We start from the raw sequence: 6932 nt of genomic DNA, 5'->3' as shown, positions 1-6932 counted from the left end.
ACCCTCCCTTACCCCCCCCACCAAGTTTTTGGGTACCCCATGAGCTATCCCAGTTGTACCAAAGCATCCTACATGTAATACAATCAACATGAACTTACTGGTTTCTAACAAGTGGTTTGGGAGAATTATTTTTATTTTTCTATAATACACAGTCATGACAAGTGAAGCATACGGTGTATACAATAAGTACTGGCCACAAGCACACAAGTTCTAATTCAGTGCCCTTCTTTGGTCTTTTGAGTCCCTGGTCCTGGTAATATATACTGTTAACAATTCCTTTGTGCATTGAATCACCTGGCCTACCTCCCTTAGTCTGCTCTTACAGAATTTTTTAGAGGACAGGCCCAAATTTCAGCATTTGTAATATTGTACACAAGCATATTGCATTAAGCCAGTCACACTAGACAGTAAGTGAAGCTAGTGGCACATAAGCAGCATCTGCATGTGAAGCCAGGCACATTTTCTGTTGAGTGAAGATAGGCAAATGCAACTTTGAGCTGGATGCACCTTTAAGTTGAGTTTAGTTGCAGTTTGCATTCATGAATCAGTCACTTTTGACGGTGTGTGATGTAAATGGCACATGAGCAGCATTGCTCATGAAGCCAGGCACATTTATTTTTAGTGCGGACAAGCACATACTGCAGATTTTACATATTTTTGGCAGTTGTTACAGATCCACCCCTATCCCCCACCCCTATGCTTTGTAACTTGTACTGGTATTCCATGTATAAGCTGACCCCCACCCTCAATTTCATTAAAATTAAATACAACCTCTACATTATATTCAATTGCAAACAAGATTTCTAAAAAATTATTAGTAAGCCTTCATTAAAACCCTGTTTTGTAGTACATTAGCACTGGGTGTTTTTTTTCAGTCCCCTGCCTGAAAGTTGGAGATAGTGAGCTTCTGTCTGTCCATCCATCTTAAGAAACAGATCAAGATTTTTTAAAGGGGATCAATCTATGATGACCAATAAGACATCCTAAATTGAAAGGTCCTCAGGTGCCAACAAGAAAGGAGTCCAGGTGGCAAAATTGGTTTGAAACCGAAAAAATTGCTGCAGCCAAGAAAGGGGATCCTAGCCCTTCTGCCCCCCCATGGATCCGCTTCTGGTCTAGCCTGGGGACTTATTTGCCATTTCTAAGCTTTTGTTTTGGACAAAAAAATAGTACAGGTGTCATTATTTATATGCACTGTGTCTAATCAGATGTTAATTTAGTTGTCCTTTGACTTTAGGATGCCCTCTGTGTCAGAAGAAGTGAAGAACTTTCTTGTAGCAGCTCTTCATCTTCCAGCAGACAAGATGGTAGCACTAGAGGAGAAGCTGCAAGAATTTGGGATGGAAAATCTGGAAGACTTGGAGTTTCTTGATCCTGAGAAAGATCTTGAAGGGACACTAAACCTGCTTGCCTGCAGAAAACTGGCCCTCAAACTGAAAGCCCACTTCTCAGCAAATGGTATTCTTTAAGTTTAATGAACAAATGCATATAACTTTAGTTAAATATCCTTTTTGGCAGGCAATATTTTAATGTTTATTCTGCGTTTCCAAACTTGGGGCCCTTTTTCACTAAAGTGGGGAAATAAACTTTTTATGTGATTAAATATGTATGGAGGAGTTTTCTTGGGGGGGCAGGGAAAATTTTATGTAAAAGTATACGTTTGGAAGGGGAAGGGGCAAAAATTTAGCCCTAAAGTAGGATTCTTTTACTGAAATAACAATATTATATACATCTCCCCCACCCTCAAGTAATTCAGGCAACCCTTTTACCTTCCAGCTGTAAAAAAATCCTCTTACTTGGGGAGGGGATTTAAGACCTTTCTGCATGTCAGAGAGGGGTGCAGAGTTTTTTCCTCACCCATCAAAATGAGAGGCACAAGTTGGGGACTTAACTTGCATGAAATTGCAAGAAACTGTCAATACTACTTTAATATTATAACTATACTTTGTATTTAATTGTCAAAAATACAGCTAAACAGAACTTTGCATTTAATTGTCAAAAATGCAGGTGAAACTTGGTTTGATGGGTAATGTATAAGTGCTTTTTCAAATACTTTAATTCTCTTTAGATATTTTTGTAATTTTCTATTGTAATCTACTTTCTTAAGGCACCGAAAGTATCCCATCAGTTGTTGGGACTCCAAAAGTAGAAACCTTGCTGCAGCAGCTTCACCAGCCGAACAATGTGTCACACCCCCACCATTGTCACTGTCAAGGGACAATATCACACCAACCACTTCAGGTTCTGGATATAGACGGGAGGCGCAAAGCTGGGCAGAGAGATTCGAAATCCCTTGGCAAAAGCTGCCTGATGCAGTCCAAGACGCTTGTGCCAAAGGGACAACCCCAGCCAAGACTGATCTCCTTGCTGCAGTAAGAGTGTTGTGCCAAGAAATAGCTAAGGTAAATCCCAAACCTGGGAAAGCTAACTTAAATGCTATTGCCAAGAAGATTGTGGATACGCATCCTAGAACCTTCATGGATTCTATAGCACGATATGGCCAGGTGGGGAAAGGGTATGCTACTCTCGCAAATCGCCTCTCTGAGAGATTTGACAACCTGAATCGTTGTAGCAGAGGCAACTCTTTCCGCAGGAAGCTGCTGGAAGAAAAAGAAAATGGAGGTACAACTGGTAGTGCTAAGAGAAAGTCTGCCTCAGTGCTGCAGCAGGATAGCTATGGCTGTATCAGGTGGCACCCTGATCTGCCCGACAGGGGAGACTGAGGAAAGCCAGGAATAGCAGAGGTGCTGGCTTGTAGAAGAATACCACCATGGTAGTACCGACACGCCAAGGGTGATTCAAAGTATGACCAGCACCTACCCGTCACAGCACTACCTTATTAACAAAGGTGCTCACTGATCTTTGGAGAAGATAAAGACCTCTTTAAAACTGCAGAGGTAAGGCTTTCACTACAGCTTTTATAATGAGTGAAAAATAGGAACAATTTATTTTGGCAAATTTTGCAAAATGATATCACATTTCAGTTAAAATACCTTTGTATACATCAAGCTCTAGTGACCAGATGCTCTTCCTGTTTTAGAGATTTTGGTAAATTTTTCTTAAATGTTTGCTAATTTCTGTAAATATTGACTAGTTTAATTATAAGAAAACAGGATTAGCAAATTTATGTCAAATATAAGCTTGAAAAAACAGAGACCTGTGGTAGGGCTACTATTTAAGGAAATACTGTTCTCTGTAGTACTGTACATTTTAATACTACTGCCTAATTTAACTTAGTACCAAGGTTCTTTTCACAAACATTTAGTAGACTGACAGTATCCAGCATTAACATAATTAACATAAAACGCTTATCTAAGATTTAAAACAGGATTATACTGTAAACAGGAAAATATTCACTAAAGCAAAATATTCATCAACCTTACCAATGTTGCCAGTCCTTGAAGATTTTCCCCAGCAATATGAGCCATTTTGAATGTTGTATTATGGATCACTGAAGTTGGCAGAATTTATACAAATGAATTAAGCACTTATGTGACCGTCAAATTAGGGCTGCGCTGCAGATAAGTTCATATTATAATCCTGATTACAAATCAACTTTTGCTGTCACTTGACCTGCTGTATGTTTCCAGTATTAGACACTAATTTATAAATACATGTAATAGGATTATATAATTTTTTCAACAGGATATCATCACATCTGCTGATTTAGAACAACATGATGACCTACCTCACCCCCATGTAGTCATCAGAGGTAAGATACTTATTAATATATTCTTACTCATGCATACTGTTTTTTGTACTTGGATATTTTTTTTTTTGGGGGGCTATGTGCATCACATTGTATATGATAATGATGGCCTAAAGTTTGAGATGTTTAAAATATATGGCACCACTGCAGATTATATAATACAATATTCAAAATTCCTTGATGTTTCTGTAAATTTAGAGTTTAGACCTGTGAATTGCTAGACCTCAATTTTTGACCATTCAAGGTCAAAATTACACAGTCCTGCATGGCAAAAAATGTGGGCAACTCACACACACAGACGTCACTGAAAATATGATAGCTGCCTCTGATAGAAGAGGGCAGCTGTAATTATTTCTTTGATAGGCAGTTTGCTAAGTACTTTGTTTTATTTGTAACATCAGGAGAGATATAAAAGAAAACTACACACTACAGGCTGCAGGGTTCCATATGTGGTTTTGGTCTGACCTGAATTATCAGGGCTGAAAACTTGATAACAGTATTAACAAGAAAATATGCCTCACAAGAACATCAAAATGTACTCTTGTTGTTTTATATTTTTGTAGGAAACCATCCATTTGAAAATAACTGCTATGCAGTTGTAGAAGGATGTATCCTGGCAGAAAATGTCACCCTACGGATGGCAGTTGGTTTGACCATAGCAGCTTATTATAACTTGAACATCACCTACCCAGAATCCATTGCCAACACTCTTGAATTTATTCAAAGGTTTGGAATAGCACTTTCTTACTAACCTGTATTTACGTACATTATTTCTTTTGACCTGTAAATGAAGATGATAAATATGAATAGTTCTTTCCTATGCAAAAGAATACCGGTACTTTGGTTGCTACCCATCAGTTTGATAGAGCCATTCTTAGGACCAAGGTTAAATGTTCCCTACTCACAGTTGGTCTTTCAAAGTTTTAAACTTGTACTAATCAATTTGCATGTATTTAGACTGGCCGACATGCAAGGCCAGCTGAAGTAGTTAGTTAGTCTTACTACACAGGTCCTCTCTCACATGTCCCAGACCTGTTTCACCATACTAAACTTAAGCTTAGGCCACAAGAAATACAGATTTGTGAATCATCGCTATCTGCATCCAGTCTTGGCTGCCCTGTAAACATTTTATGGCTTTACTGAAAAAAATTTTAAAAAATATTATATGTTAACAGCATGAAATGTATATTTGCTAGAAGTATTTGGTTGAATATTCAGTTTAAAAGTTATGTCACCAGTAGGCAGAAATAGAAGTACATGGTATTTGCAGCAGAATGACAATTTTTCTATAAGAGAATTGACATGTATGAAAAATTGAGCGATTTTGTTGCAAATTGAACAGTGGACTGGTCAGAATAAAAAAAAAGTGCCCTGTAACCCACTCTAGAAGGAATAAAAGGATGAGTAACAAAAGATTTGTTCCTTGTGGCCTTATCGTATTTTGTTATAATGCAGATAATTTGAATTGTCAAAATGTTATGAAAAAATATATATATAAAACAGAATTCAGGATATTATGACTCATTTAACCATGCTTATCAATTTTAGCAGGATCTTCCTTGGCATAAATCCTCAGAGGGGCTCCAAAGTGAGGAAGACCGACAAGAGGAGGCCTGCCTTTAGTACCAAAGTTAGAAAGTTGATAGACAATCTAAGGAGTTTTGATAATGACCGGAACATTGACTGACTGACTAATGTTTTTTTAGAACAAATCCTTTTCTCCAAAAACCATTCATTTGAATGTGTCAAGTGGCACAGCAAAATGGTTGTCTAGCTTTCTAGTTTTAGATTTGTTCACTAGATAGGGCTGTTAGCAGTTTTCTTTATTTTACGACTGGTTTTACTTATAAAACCTTTTGTCATCTAATAGATGACCTTGAAATATCAAACTGAAGTCAAGAATAAAAAAGCAAATAAAGATGGGGTAAATAAAAGTTGTTATGGATAGTTGTTCATGTTATATAGGACATGTTAAAAAGAGAAGGGGGGGGGAGAACAAGGAAGTCTTAGTCAAATTCAACAAGAAATTTTCCAGTTTTAAGTAAAATATAAAAACTGAATGCAAAATATGTAGTGAAGAAGCCAAAATGTAATGTAATGGGAATTAAAAGAAGGTTATTATTGGACCCATTAGATAAGGAGAACTCCCCTGAACATTACATTGATGAGCACACTGCTAAGCATTCCTTGTATTGCTACCATGTAGTTGATTGGTTTTGCTTATCTGAATTGTGGATTTACAAATTGTTCTCTCAAATATTTATTAGACGCCATGTTAAAAGTATGTATAATGTGCACATACTGGTTTTAAATGAAATAATCCTGCTAATCATGCAGAACAGTTTGTTGTTGTTGAACATATCATTTCATATCTCATGTATCTTGCAAATTTACTGGAATGTTTACATTGTATGGAAATAGTCATAAATACAGCTTACAGATGATGACTTCAAAATTCTTACTGGTATGTGGAAAGGAATACAGTTGACTATATTACTTTTGTATTTGCATGACAGTAGATAATATTAGTTTTCACTTGTTAGTGAACTTGTGAAATATTGCAGTGGTGTATTTTAGTGTCGCATCTGGCATCTGTCATTGTCTTTCATCCCCTCAAACGTGCTGAAATCTTAAGCTATAAACTTTGTCGTAAAACGGGTCTTCTTGTAAAAAAACAATAAACAGATATTTTTGATATGACACATATAAATTCTTAGAATAAGCATTTCTCAAATTTGTTCATATGTTGGTGCCACCTGTCAAATAAGAGGAGTACCAATGTTAATCTCAGGATCTAAAAAATTCATCAGATTTTCCCAAGTTGACATCAAAAAGATGGCCTAGGCCTATACCTTCAGATTTGCCCACAAGATGGTGCCACTTGCAGCTTTCTGATATTATTGTAGGCTTTATGTTAATTTGAAGGGAATTGCTCAAAAGTACAGAAATTTCGCATTTAATCACGATAGAAGATTAAAGTAACCTTATTTAATCACGATAGAAGATTCCTTATCTATCATAAATGAAACAATTTTTTGTAATATACACTTTAACAACCGGCTAACTATTCCGATTCTAGCCATATATTGTTCACCATCTAAATATATATTTCCTTCAAAAATGTGTTAATCGCAAACCCAAACCAATTATTATTGGGAATTTTAATTCTCCGCATACAGAACTAAGGCGAAACAGAAACACACGCAGAGGGTTGTGCATAAAA

General features: G+C 36.7%; 1 pseudogene; it reads left to right on the top strand.

Annotated features, from left to right (window-relative positions):
- The first annotated feature begins 1172 nt into the window (after positions 1 to 1172).
- On the top strand, positions 1173 to 5396 carry LOC143232572 (uncharacterized; annotated as a pseudogene).
- The last annotated feature ends 1536 nt before the right edge of the window (positions 5397 to 6932 follow it).

This window comes from Tachypleus tridentatus, chromosome 11 (genome assembly GCF_004210375.1).
Source record: "Tachypleus tridentatus isolate NWPU-2018 chromosome 11, ASM421037v1, whole genome shotgun sequence".
Lineage (NCBI taxonomy): Eukaryota > Metazoa > Arthropoda > Merostomata > Xiphosura > Limulidae > Tachypleus > Tachypleus tridentatus.
The sequence above is the reverse complement of the archived record's forward strand: the minus strand, read 5'-3'. Positions and strand labels throughout refer to the sequence as shown.